At 40.8% G+C, this 14,201-nt stretch overlaps 1 protein-coding gene across 7 annotated transcripts in view; it reads left to right on the top strand.

The window, feature by feature from the left end:
* Bcas3 (BCAS3 microtubule associated cell migration factor) overlaps window positions 1–14,201 on the top strand; it is a 485,118-nt gene that overhangs the window by 48,857 nt on the left and 422,060 nt on the right. The gene's annotated exons all lie outside the window — the stretch shown is intronic.

The following is a 14,201-nucleotide window of genomic DNA, read 5'->3' as shown; positions in this document are numbered from 1 at the left end:
GGTGCTGTTCTAGTGACATTCAAGGCTGCATATGCACATCCCCATTGGGACTTTAGATCCCACTTCACCTTGCTTAGTATCCGCATGGATTATTTTTCTGTAGTGTCAAGAAATACTTTTACCAAATCCAGGTGTTTCCAGGTTCTATATACTGCATACTTCCTTGATAGTGCGATTTCACTTTGAGGCCTGGTGTGGTATGTTTAATCTCAGCACTAGTGAGGCAGTGAAATTGAGTCCAGCCTGGTCTACATAGCAAGTTACAGTCCAGCTGGGGTTACATGTGAAAACACTGTCTTTAAAACAAAACATAGAAGCCAGCAGGCTTGGTCTGTGTTTGTCTTTCATTGTGAAGCTTTAGAATACCTTAGTGTCTGTGAAGTTTGGAGAGGACGTAAGTAACACGGGCACAAATACATAGAAAACCAGTGTCCTTCAATACTGCTCTTAAACTTTAAGCTTTAGTCACAAATGTCCAGGCCGCTTGGCGAACACCATTTTCCCAGCACCTGAGAGGCAGAGACAGGCAGATCCCTTGAGTTCAAGGCCAGCATGGTCAGTGCTACACTGAGAAACTGTGCCAGTAACAGACCCTCCACCCTCAAAGGAGATAAATGTCACAAATGCAGTAGTGAATTTTTTAAATTAACAAATCTTTAAAAGAAATGCTGGCAGGTTTTTTTTTGCGACCGAAATAAACTCCCAGTGGTACATGGGCCACGTAGATCAGGGTTAGGAAGCCAGGTGTGATAGCGACTGCTAAATCCCTGTGGGCTTAATGACAGTGACCCAGATAGGCAGATGACTGTCGCAGCGCGTTAAATGCTTTCCCTGGAGATTGGGTCTTGGCGAATGGATGAATCTTTGGTCGTAAAATCTGTATTTGTTTATTGCGACACAGGCATGAAAGCTAGAACTCAGCATTTGCTAAGCCATGGCAAATGTAAAATGAAATTTACCCTTTTTGAAGAATTTTCGGGATATTGTTTGACTAGGTGGCAAGCAAGTAGGTACGGTTGTGTTACCGCGGCTGCCGTCAGCACACAGGCCGCTCCGTGTCTGCAGAAAGCCCCTCTGTCAACTCTGAACGCCCCGGGACACTTACAACACACAGTAGAATGGGACAAATGTGGGAAGGATGTGGAAAAATTGGAACCTTCAATCATGGTGCCCGGGAATGTATCATTAGTGTAGTTATGTTGAAAACTAGTTTGGAGTTCCTTCAATGTTATATATAGAGTTACCACAAGAACCCATCAATTCTGTCCGTAGGTATACAACCTAGGAATGAAATATAACGTCCATCTAAAAATAAAAATATATGGCCATATAACAGTATATACATGATCTTCATAGGAGTATTATAAAAATATTGAAATAGCCCAAACATTTACCAGGTGGTAGATTGTGGTATATCCATACATTTGACTATTATTTGGTCATTAACAGGAGCAGATTTATACTTTTTTAAAAAAATTATTTCTTTTTAATAGTGTTGTGTATTGGATAGTCCTTAAGCAGGGTCTAGATAAGCTCTCTACCAGATTCTCATTGCAGGAATAGAGTTCTGATGTGTGTTACATCCCAGTGAGTCATTTCTCCTACTCCACCTTTCTCTTCCTTCCCTCTCTCTCCCCCATCTCCCTTTCCTCTCTCTTCCTTCTTTTCTCTTTCCTTGTCCTCTCTGATTCTCTAGCCTCAGTTTTTCAAGTTCTAGGATTGCAGGCATAAATGTGTGTGTGTGTGTGTGTGTGTGCTTGCACATTGGTGTGTTGGTGTGCACTTCTGTGTGATGCACAGTGGCTGGAGAAGGTCCTCGGGTGTCCAGCTTACTCGTTTAAAAGAGGATTCTTTATTGAACCACAAGCTTGATGTGTTTTCTAGGCTAACTGGTTAGTGAATTCCCAGGATTCACTTGTCCTGGCTGCTCTGCACCTTGCAAATGTTGGTATTACCTCCAGACATAGTCATGACTCATGGAGATTTGAACTCTGGTCCTTCTGCTTTTACAAGCAAACACTCTTACTGGCTGAGCCATCTCCTCCTCCCTGTGTTTAATTCCCTTTTCATTTTTGGGTAGTATTCCACTGTTTGTATATGCTTTGCTTTCAGTAAGGGTATTTTATTTCCAGCTTTGCTGGTATGTTTAAACTGCTCTTTCTGCTGTTAAAGGCATGTATTGATTTCTCATGGATCTTTATTTAGAAGTGGGGTTTCTGTGACATATATGTTTAATTTTATTATCTATTGCCAAATATATAAATTATATATATTGCTAATTTCTACCAGCTATGTTCGTTTCCCGGATGATATTGAGTGGTTTTTGACTTTGTGATTCCAGGTAAAATGCTCTGCCTGCGAGCTTTATGCCCAGGCCTTCCCTGGCCCTTTACCTTGTTGCTTTGAGGAAGAGTCCCCAAAAGTTGTTCACTGAGGAGTTGAGCTGGCTCTGTAGCCCAGTAAGCTTGGGAACAGTTGGATCATGGGAGGGACGCGGCATCCCCATACATGTGGGCTACATTTGCACCAGTAAACACATACACTCAAATGAAAATCAATGCTCAAAAAGTTCTAAGTCCTTGACTAATCTTTTTTTTTTTTTAACTGTTTTCACAGTTTTGCCTTTTTCTGAGTCACATGATAGGACTCATTCAGTACACAACATTTGCACATTGGCTTCTTTTATTGAATGATCAGTGGTTAGCTTTGCTTAAATTCTGCATTCCTTGATAGCGTGCTAATTTCCTTCCATTCGTGAATAGTATTTCACCACAGTCAGGGGTGGTTTATCTGTTCACCTGCAGGAGGACATGCTGATTGTTTCTATGTTTAGCGCAGCCTGACTGTTAGAGGTAAATAAAACCACTGGAGGCAGTCACATGGTGTGGATGTATGTTTGCATCGTTTAGGTAAATATATCCGGGGATCTGAGGCCGTTGTCTGGTGAGAGCATGTTTAGTTTTTATGGAACTGTCAGCTGTCCTCCATAGAGATGACACAATCTTTTTCGTTGGACCTGTGAGGAATGACGGTTCTGGTGCTGCCTGTCCTGCCTATCTTCTGGTGTCTGTGTTTCATAGTTGGCCTGTTATGGAGCTGTTCTGTGGCATGTTACTGTTGTAATTGTCTATTCCACAGTGATCCATGGCACCAAACAGGGTCTTGTGAGGTAGCCTTGACTGGCCTAGAGTTCCTCTTGCCCCTGTTTCCTATGTGCTAGGGTCAAAGGCGTGGCCTTTCTAGGCCTTGTGCCAATTTTAAAATAGCTCTTTTTTTTGTTGTTGTTGGTTTAAAATATTGATTCTAGGGGCCTAGCCTTGCCATAGAAAGTGTGGTCAGTATATGCAAAGTTCCAAAACCCCGAAAACTCAAAAACAAACAAAACACTTAAGCCTGCCGACTAAACAGACCCCAGTTCCTGTCTGTTCTAAGCCACAGTTCTGTGGAAGCTATGTTTTCTGCATGTATTTCCTCACAGCATGGCGCTTTTACTAGTGTCCTGTACAGAACATCTTAAATCATGGTTTCCTCACCCACATGTGACTCTGCTCATTTTTCGTGACTCACTAATGCTCTGCCCACTACACACACTGCCTGAGCTTCTTCTTTCTTGCTAGGGCTCTAGGCATTTAGCCTTTGTTCTTCCACGTCTGTTGTTAGCAGTCTGCTCCCCGCTGTGTAGCACCCAGTCAGTTGCTGTCAGTGTCCCCGTTTCTACACTGACTGCGGTGCGATGTTTTACATTTTTTTAATGCAGCTATAAACTTTAGCTTGCATAGCTCACCTTGTGTGTGGTGGTTTGGAGCTAGAGTGTAGGTGCTTAAGCTATTTCTACTTCACTGTAGGTGTGAGCCACCGTGTCTGCCTTTAGTCTGAATCTTGACAGATGCACGCTTTATATTCCATATTTCTGTGAAGGGAGAATTCCCAGCAACCTGGAACGTTCTCATTTGTATGCTGTTTCCCACTCACTCATCTCCAGTGCTTGCTTGCTTTTTTCCTTCCTTCCTTCCTTCCTTCCTTCCTTCCTTCCTTCCTTCCTTCCTTCCTTCCTTCCTTCCTTCCTCCTTCCATGATTTCTTTCACAGCAGAGAAAGCAGTTTTCCCTACTTTGGGGGTGGTTTTAAACTCTAGGTATTTTTCCTTTCAATTGCCATGTAGTATTTTATTGAGTGAATACCTTCAATATTACCTTTATCCTTTGGTATTTTTACTTGCTAATATATTTTAATGCAACTAACTTGTAGCATGCAAATGCAGAGCTTTGTGTGTGGTAGTTTGAAGCTTAAATTCAAGGATGGTCTTGATAATGTTTTTATTTTAAAATTTATTTAAATTTATTTTAGGTGCGTTGGTGTTTTGTCTGTGTTAGGTTGTCAGATCCCCTGGAACTGTAGTTGCAGACGTTGTGAGCTGCCACGTGGGTGCTGGTACTTGAATCTGGTCCACCTTAAGAGCAGCCACTGAGTCATCTCTCCAGCCCCTGAACATGGTTTTGAGCTGTGAATATAGTGATTGTGATCGTTGACTTACAGATTTTAGTGTATAGGAATTAAGGTCAACAATGTAACGTGTATGGTATGTACAGGTAGGTACTGTGAAGAAATAAATCTGGGTATGGAATAGAACGTGATGAAGGATGATGGGGAGAGGAACCTTTCTGAGTACGAGATGTTTTGGCCAAGTTGTAAAAGACACACGAGCGAATTCAGCAGAGTAGAAAGTGCTCTACTGTGAGCTGGAAACCTGGGAAAGCCCAGTGTGGTCCAGACTGGGTCGCGTGGCTAGGCGACAACCGGACTGTGGCTCTGTGGTCAGAGCAGGAGCCAGGGCTGGCATCACACAGGAGTAGATGTTAATCTTGTGCCTTTGCATGTGTCCCCCTTTCACCAGTCATGGCTGCCCTCTTTGATATGTTGGTGCTTGCCCCTTTCCAGCAGAGGAGTTGGACAGACACTTTTCTCTTCATCCCTTCCCATTTGTCCCACAGCAGCCTTTCCGGTGAGTCAGGTGAGACATGTACTTTTGCAGCAGTGTGCAAAAGCTGTCCGACCTATCCATGGACAGTTAAATCCTCTACTTGTGCAGCCGTGTGCAGAAGCTGTCAGTTAAGCCCTCTGCACAGCAGTGGAAGATTTTGGTGGCTGTGACCATCTGACAAGTCAGATCTGTGGAAGAAGGCCTGGGTGTCAGAGTGAATTCTCAAAAGATGTCTAGGGCTTGCATAAGGCCCGTGATCCTGGCTTCAGCTCCTGGACATAGAAGGAAAGAAATCTCTGCTGTTCTGTACTGTACTGGGACAGTTTCTGAGTTCACTGGGAGCTACAATGTATGCGTGTATTTTGAATACTGAGGGCAAATGCCAAGATATGCTTTGTGACCACATTTAGATTAGATAGTTGAAAGCAGTGAGATTTTGTCCTGACTCTTGTGCTTGGTCCAGGTTCATGAAACTTCTGTCTGGCTTCTTCCATGTTTCAATCCCTGTCTTCTCTGTTTTTAAAAAAAAAGGCACTCGGTCACATTTTCCTGATTAGATAAGAAAAAGACTTAAGATGTTCATCCAATTTATGACGGGTATTATTTATGAAAAATCTGATAAAATAGAAATTGTTCCTTGTAAAAAAAATTCTGACAGCCTAAAAACTGACACAAAGATTTATTGATAATACAATCATCTGAAATTTCACATTTTGCCTGTATCTTGAGTGCTCACAATGAGGGAATCTGTAAGTAAAACACCTCAAGGTCAACTTAATGATGTCTGTTTTAAAGGAAATGATTTCAGTTAAAAAAAAAAATAAAAGGTGACACAGCCTGTGGGAGGTAATGCAAGAGGATCCGTATTCCGGTGGCATCATCAGCTCGCTGTGCCGAGATGCTCAGGACGGCCTGGGCAACACGAGACCTCATCTCCATGAGAGGAGGCAGGGAGGTTTTGGGATAGATTAGCTGAGTGGTTTAAATGAGTTTAGTTGTTCAAAGAAATCCTTCTGGAAAAGATTTTCTCAGTAAAAATTTATTAGTGAGTACATACTGTGGTGTAAAGTCTTTATATGCAGGACACTGTCTTCAGCATCAAAAAGGGGAGGCGTAATATTTCATCACCAGTTGGCATTTTATTTGCCTCTGGATCTGCTTTTGGACTCAGGTAGAAGCTGTTTTTAAGTTGATGTCTTGGAATCTCAAGGCTGATTTATGAGCTTAAGCTCTTTGGTTCAAATGCGTGTGTGAGGGGGATATTAGTTAGCGGTTTCTGACAGGCAAACTGTTTTGAATTTTGTTGAGTGGTGGAGGAGCTGGTGACTTGGTGAGCAGGCCCGCTTTCATTACTTTAATTGTGTGATTTATTAGGATTTTAAGCTTTTTGTAAATGTTTTAGTGTTATAGGACAGAATTAAAAGGATTTGGAATAAAAGGAGTTTAACAAAAGGACTTTGCAACAGGATTGCGGTAGTTTTTGTATCTGATGGATTTGGTTAGCTGCATTTCATTTTAATCATGGTGCATCCTGTCAAGTGCTGTGGAGCAGGTGTGTGTGACGTCATTTTCTATTGCATATGCAAACACACACACAATTTATATATAAAAAGTTAATCCGCTCCAATTTGGAGGATTACATTACCGGAGGGCGATGACTCCATTAGGCCCCAGGAAGAGTACAGGCTGCTGTTACATGCATAAAAAACCCAAATGAATACTGCACTGTTTATTAGTGTGTAGAATTTATACTTTAAGAGTTTCATTTATTCAGACCATCCAGAATAAAGATATTTCAATGAGAATTAAAATTTACTGACATTGTTTTCAAACTATGAAATTGTAGTTCTTTTTTGTCCAGCTTGTAGAGGGGTCTGCTTCAAATGTATTTAGGGATTTTGGGGATCCTTGTTTCTTGTGGTTCAGTCATTACAATTGTCTTTTGTAGTGGGTACCTGATGGGTGGCCCTGTGCTCGAGTTAGGGCTTCTCTTTTGCATCTTACAAACTTGGCTTTGAATATCCATAAAGAGCCTAAATCTTAGTACCTGTGTTGTGGCTGTCTGCTCAGTGGGAACCAGTGGAGTTCTTCAGTTGCAGTTCGAGAAGCGTGAAATAATCAAACCAGTCTTGCCAGAATTGCACTTCCAAAACCCGATGTTCCTTCCATCGAATTAATGGATTGGTGTGCACAGAGCAGGTGCAAACTGCAAAGACCAGGAGCAGACTGTGAAGGATTGGCTCTGTGCAGATGAAGTCCAATTGTAATTAATTTTGTACAGAAATAGTATAGGCTTTGGATCAGTTAAATTTTAACTCATGCTTGGATTTAAAAGTCAGGTTATTAATTGTTAAATCGGATTTGTAGCAGAAGCAGAAATAATCCTTTGTAAATTATGTCTGAACAGACATGTTATTTTTATTTCATTAAAATTTTATATATTATAAAACAATTTATGTATTTTTGGAGTACTGTTAATGTTTTGATCTTGAACAAATATTCTTTTTTGTTGTTTATTCATTTTCTTTTTAATATGGAGATGGAGTCAGGCCTTAAACTTGCTGTCATCCTCCTGCCTCAACCTCCCTAGTGCTGAAATGAAGAGGGTACTCCTTCATTTTGTTTTCCTTCTTGGTTCTTCCATACTGAATCTTTAAATGCAGACTTTGAAGATTTCTTGTGACTATTTAAAGTGTTCTGGAATTTTTCTTCAGTTTATCTCTGGTACTTTTCAAGTTTTAAAATAATATTTACCATTTGAAAAATTTCGGGATTTTTTTTCTCCTCACTCCTCCCCATTCACTTCTTCCCTTCCCTTCTCGGTTTCTCCGTGATTTTGTAAAGTAGCTGAGGATGACCTTGAACTTCTGACCCTATCGTCCTGCCTCCACTTCCTAAGTTCTAAGACAGCAGCAATGAGCTACCAAGCCTGGTTTATGCAGCATGAGGAGTAGACCCAGGGCCTTGAGCACTCTGGGCCAGCACTCTGCTTTCTGAGCTGCAAGCAGCCTCCAGAGCTTTTCTTGACTTCATCGTCCATTTCACATTGTGTTTTGCTTTATTCCACGTATCAGAATTTTCACATTTCCCGGAAGTTAGTGACGGTGACGTCATAATTCCTGATGTTTCCTCCTATAGAGACACTTTTCTAAGCTACTGTAGACCCTTTCCTGTCCCACTACAATTTGCAGCTTCCCCTTCTCTGAGGGAGGTGTTTCCCTTGTGGAGTTGGTTTTCTGGAGGCTTTCCCGCACTTTCCAGGCCTTCCCCAGAGGAGCCGCAGGTGATAAGGGATCTGACACTGGTGTTTGGGAGGAGTCCTGGGCCTGGGAAAGGCCGCTTTGGTATCAAACATTAATGCTGTTATTTAATCCTCACGTCACCTGGAGCTGCTTACTGTCTGACGCTCTCTAGAGAGCGGCCTTTCAGGCTGTTAGGAATGGGGAGGGAGAGCTAAGTTGTCTAGAAGTAAGTTTTTTGCATCTGAGAGTTTCTCAAGTAGCCAGTGACAAGCCGGTCCCCTTTATTTTAGACCGGTTCTTTCACATCCAGTCCCAAGTGTACCTGGTGTAATCTCTTACTGTGCCTTTTATAACCCTTTATATAAACTCCCTTTAATCTCAGGGTGCTTTTCTACCACTAAAGCCTTTAGCTTTTACTTTGAACTGCTAAAATGGTCGATACTTATCTCTTTGTAAATTTGATTGGGGGTTATTACATATTTTAAAACTTGAAGAATTGCTCTCATAGAATTTTTAGAGAGAATAAAATTAAACGCATGTTTTCATCCTCTCAGTTTGTATTCAAATTTAAAATAAGCCCCCGCTCATCTCTTTGCATTTGGCTTCCTGTTTAAAGTGAACACAGACATTTTACAGTAAATTTATGTATCACATGGACTGAAAACCAGAAACGATTTCAACATTGAAAAGTTTCTTTCCACTTCTCCAGTCTTCTGATTTCCTTTGCCTCTCCTGTCAACAATGATTACGACTCTTATGTGTTCTTGGGGAAGGTGTACAGCAGAAGGGATGCTGTATGGGTCTGTGTCTTCCCACTCTTGTGTGTATTCCCCTTTCCCCATTATATTTGCCGTCTCCTCCGTGTTTACATTCAGTGCCTTTTGTTTGCAGCTGTGGGGACTGATCTTCCATTGCCCTTTCTTTCTTCACTCTTTTAAACAGTGCTGGAGTGAGTAATCGGACATGTAAATTGTTTCTGATCCTTGAGTGTTTGTGTAGGATGAAAATCTCAGCCATCTTATCTGTAGATTCAGGGGTTGTAAATTTATAATTTTGATTAATTTGGTGAAAGTTTTATCGAAATTTGGATCTTGTTTTTGATAAATGTCAATTTATATGAGCACAATTTAGATTTTAAATGGAATGTCTCAAGAAATTAATTTTTTTTTTTTACTGACAAGCTTCTGAAAAGCAAAGGATACAGTCAACAAGACAAAACGGCAGCCTACAGAATGGGAAAAGATCTTCACCAACCCCACATCAGACAGAGGACTGATTTCCAAAACATACAAGGAACTAAATAAATGGGTCTTCAAAGGAACAAATAATCCAGTAAAAAATTGTGGTACAGATCTAAACAGAGAAATCTCAATAGGTAAATATAAAATGACTGAAAGACACTTAAGGAAATGCTCAACATCCTTAGTCATCAGAGAAATGCATATCAAAACAACTCTGAGATTCCATCTTACACCTGTAAGAATGGCCAAGATCAAAAACACTGATGACAACTTATGCTGGAGAGGTTGTGGGGAAAAGGGAACACTTCTGCATTGCTGGTGGGAATGCAAGCTGGTACAACCCCTTTGGATATCAGTGTGGCGATTTCTCAGAAAATTAGGAAACAACCTACCTTAAGACTCAGCAATACCATTTTTAGGTATATACCCAAAGGATGCTCAATCATACCACAAGGACATGGGCTCAACTGTGTTCATAGGAGCATTATTTGTCATAGCCATAACCTAGAAACAATATAAATGCCCCTAACTGAAGACTGGATAAAGATGTGGTACATTTACACAATAGAGTGTTACACAAAGGAAAAAAAAGTAATGACATCTTGAAATTTGTGGGCAAATGAATGGATCTAGAAAACATAATATTGAGTGAGGTAACCCAGATCCAGAAAGACAAATATAATATGTACTCATTCATAAGTGGCTTTTAGACATAAAGCAAAGAAAAACTAGCCTACAATTCACAATCCCAGAGAACGTAGACAACAAAGAGGACCCTAAGTGAGATATACCTGGATCTAATCTACATGGGAAGTAGAAAAAGACAAGATCTCCTGAGTAAAGGGGATGAGGGAGGAAGGGAGGGGAGCAGAGAAACATATATAGCATAATACAAACAATAAAAAACATCCATACAGTTTTAATAAAGATTAATAGATTTTAAATTTTTATTTTATTTGTTTGTATTATTGTGTTTGTGCGACAGAGTCTGTGTGTTTCCCTTTCTGTGCTTGTGTGTGTGTGTGTATGTGTATGTGAGGAGAGAGAGAGAGAGAGAGAGAGAGAGAGAGAGAGAGAGAGAGAGAGAGAGAGAGAATATGCTTGTCCAGTGGAGTTATACAGGGTTAAGAGAACAACTTTTGGGCATTTGTTTTCTCCTTTTGTAGGTCCTGGGGATCTCACTCAGGTTACCAGGCTTGCCTAGCAAGCATGTTTATCTGATGAGCCATCTCACCCACCCCAGCTGAAAAATTTCTGATTTATCTAAAGTATTTGGAATAATATATGAGATACTGCTCATCATTTGATGATCCATCTGATTTCACTACATTTTATGTTTCTCCTACTAGACCATCCTAGATAAGACATTAGTTTTTTTTATTATTTATTTATTTTTGATCTAAAGAATCTTGACTAGGTGTGTTGCAGCTCAGGAAACAAAGGCAGGCGTGTCTCTTGAGTTCGAGTTTAGCCTGACTGGTCTACAAAGCAAATTCGTGGCCAGGCCACCACCACCACCAAACAATCAAGCAAAAGCAAATCTTCAAAAGCAAAAGTATAGCAAGCAACTGCATTGTGGAAGAGTAATAGTTTCTCCTCTAACCTCCCAACCTCCCATAGTTGGTGGCCTATCCTAAGCATTAGTATGGCAGCAGAGGAGGAATAGGTAGTCATTAATTTGATTACAGGGAAGGATAGTTTAGGCACCCTCTCTACTATTGCTTAGGGTCATCCTTGTCGATTCCTGGGAATTTCCCTATTGTGAGGTTTCTCACTAGCCCCATTAATGGCTCCCTCGATTAAGATATCTCTTTCCTTGCTCTCTCTTTCTCTGTCCTTCCCCATCTCGACCATCTCATTCCCTCCCCCTTCCGCTCGTTTCAGCCTTCCTTTTCCCCTCACCCCCATGCTCCCATTTTTTTCAGGAGATCTTGTCTATCTCCCCGTCCCAGGGGGATCCATATATGTTTCTCATAGTGTTTTCCTTATTACCTAGCTTCTCTTGGGTTGTGGGCTGTAGGCTGGTTATCCTTTGTTTTACATCTAATATCCACTTATTAGTGAGTACATACCGTGTTTGTCTTTTTGGGTCTGGGTTTGCTCACTCAGGATGGTTACAATAGTCAGCTTGGCTAAGATGAAAAACATCCATGATTGCATAGGCTGGAGAGGATGCGGAGTAAGGGGAACACTCCGCCATTGCTGGTGGGAGTGCAAACTTGTACAACGACATTGAAAATCAGTATGGCATTTTCTCAAAAAATTGGGAATCATCCTACCTCAAGACTCATCAGTACCACTCTTGGGCATATACTCAAAGGGTACTGGATCATACTACAAGGACATTTGTTCAACTAGCTTCATAGAAGCATTGTTTGTAATAACAGCCAGAACCTGGAAACAACCTAAGATTTGGGATTCCTTCCTGTATGATGTGAATATGTTTTATTACCCTTGGTTAATAAAGAAGCTTCTTTGGCCTATGGCAGGACAGAGTAAAGCCAGGCTGGAAGAGAGTCAGGGAGATGCTATGTAGCTGAGACAGACACTGGGCCCTTACCAGTAAGATACAGCCTCATGCTGATACACAGATTAATATAAATGGGCTAATTTAAGATGTGAGAGTTAGTTAGTAAGCCTGAGCTATTAGGTCAAACAGCGTTGTAATTAATATAGTGTCTGTTTGATTATTTGGGTTGGGCAGCTGGGAACGAATGAGCGGTCTCCACCTACAAACCTAGATGCCCCTCACCGGAAGAATGGATAAAGAAAATGTGGGACATTTACGTAATGGAGTACTACCCAGTGAAAAACAATGACTTTTTTTTTTTTTTTTTTTTTTTTATTCTTTGGTCCTGGCGTGGAGGAAGTGTGTCATGTGGGAGTTTGACAAGGATCGGGTCGGACTGCTTCACCTCCACCTGTGCTTTAGGTGCTCTAAAAAGTGGACCAGGAGCAGCGCCAGCTCTCCTCGTACCATTAGCACGCTTTTCAGGACTTTCTCTTAATTGTGTGGTCGGACATCTTTCTATGTCGTTTGTACCCAAAGTGTATTTATTTTAATTTTATTTATTTTTTATTTTTTTATTTTTATTTTTTAAGTTTATTTATTATGTATGCAGGGTTCTGCCTGCATGTATGGCTGCATACCAGAAGAGGGCACCAGATCTCATTATAGATGGTTGTAAACCACCATGTGGTTGCTGGGAATTGAACTCAGGACTTCTGGAAGAGCAGCCAGTGAGCCATCTCTCCAGCCCCTTAATTTTATTTTTTAAAAGGTTTGTTTTTAGTTATGTGTATGTGAATTACATGTATGTGTGTTTCCTGAGGAGGCCAGAGGGGGAAGGTACATCCCTTGGAACTGGAGTTGCAGAAGATTGTGAATTGCTCTCGGGTACTGGGAACCAAAGCCAGGTCTTCTACAAGATCAACACTCCTAAGTACTACTATTTTTAATATGGTTTCTGTGTATTCAAGGGACACACTTGACTTACTGAAGTGTCTCTTCAACCCTGTACTTGGTTTATCTTAGGGAATATTACAGAGTTCATTTATTATTATGTTGACTAGTATTCTGGCATAGCCTTGAATGAGAACATCGATGTAGAGCACACTTGTGTCCTTACTGACTTGAGTGGGAATACTCTGAACAATTAACTATTATTTTAGTCTCTGTTTCTGTAAATAGTCATTACTGTGTTAAAGCAACTATTTTTGAGCACTCTAGGGAGGTAGAAGCAGAAGAGAAAAAGTTTAAAGGCAATTTTGGCTGCATGGTAAGATAAAGGCTAACCCTGGATTCATGAGACCTTCTCAAAGGGAGAGGGAGAAATAAAAAAATTGGGGCTGGAAAGATGGGTCAGTGGTTAAGATTACTGGCCGCTTTTCCACAGAACTCATGTCCCGGAATTCACATGGTAGCTTACAATAAACCATCTGTAACTCCGTTCCAGGGCAGCTGACACCCTGTTTTGGTCTTGGAGCATTGCAGGCAGATTGGGCACAGACATAGATGGGCAGAAGATCCATATACATAAAAATAAAACAATGAATGAAGAAACCCTAGGTGTTCTGGTAGTGCTTGCTGAAGCTGTAGGATCTGGAGCTCAGGGCCCGCCCAGGCTGCAGAGGTAAATCAGAATAAAACAGGTTAACTTTGTTGTTTTCTTTTGTTGCTAGCCTGAGTAAGTTTGAGTCAAATCTGTATGTGCTACGTTGGCAGTTATTACTGGTTAATCTAGTTTCCAGCTTTGTATATACCAACAACTAGCAAGGATTTGCCTCATTTTTTAGGTGACTTTAATGAAACTATTTCATTAAAAAGTTTGCATTCATGCACAAATTACTATGATATATTTTTATAATTTTAAAATCATGATAGTTTGAGTGTTATGCACATGCTAGTCTTTTTGGGGGAGGGGGTTTCAAGATAGGATTTTTCTGTGTAGCCATGGCCATGCTGGAATTCAAGATCAGGCTGGCCTGAACTCAGAGATCCACCTGCTTCTGCTAAGATAAAAAGTTGTGCACCATTCCAGGCTGGCAAACATGCCAGTCATAATGAGCTAGTCAGCACTATAGGATGTGGGTTTTTGATCCCACAGAGAATGTTGGTTAGATTGAAACAGGTGCCAGTCAAATAAATCTTTAATAAAATGTCAGTATCTTTTTCCTTCTGTTTTCTTTATTTTGTGCATTTAAATGGACTGAATGAGTTATACTGAACAAATTTCTG

The sequence above is a fragment of the Arvicola amphibius genome, chromosome 4 (genome assembly GCF_903992535.2).
Source record: "Arvicola amphibius chromosome 4, mArvAmp1.2, whole genome shotgun sequence".
Classification (NCBI taxonomy): domain Eukaryota; kingdom Metazoa; phylum Chordata; class Mammalia; order Rodentia; family Cricetidae; genus Arvicola; species Arvicola amphibius.
The sequence above is the reverse complement of the archived record's forward strand: the minus strand, read 5'-3'. Positions and strand labels throughout refer to the sequence as shown.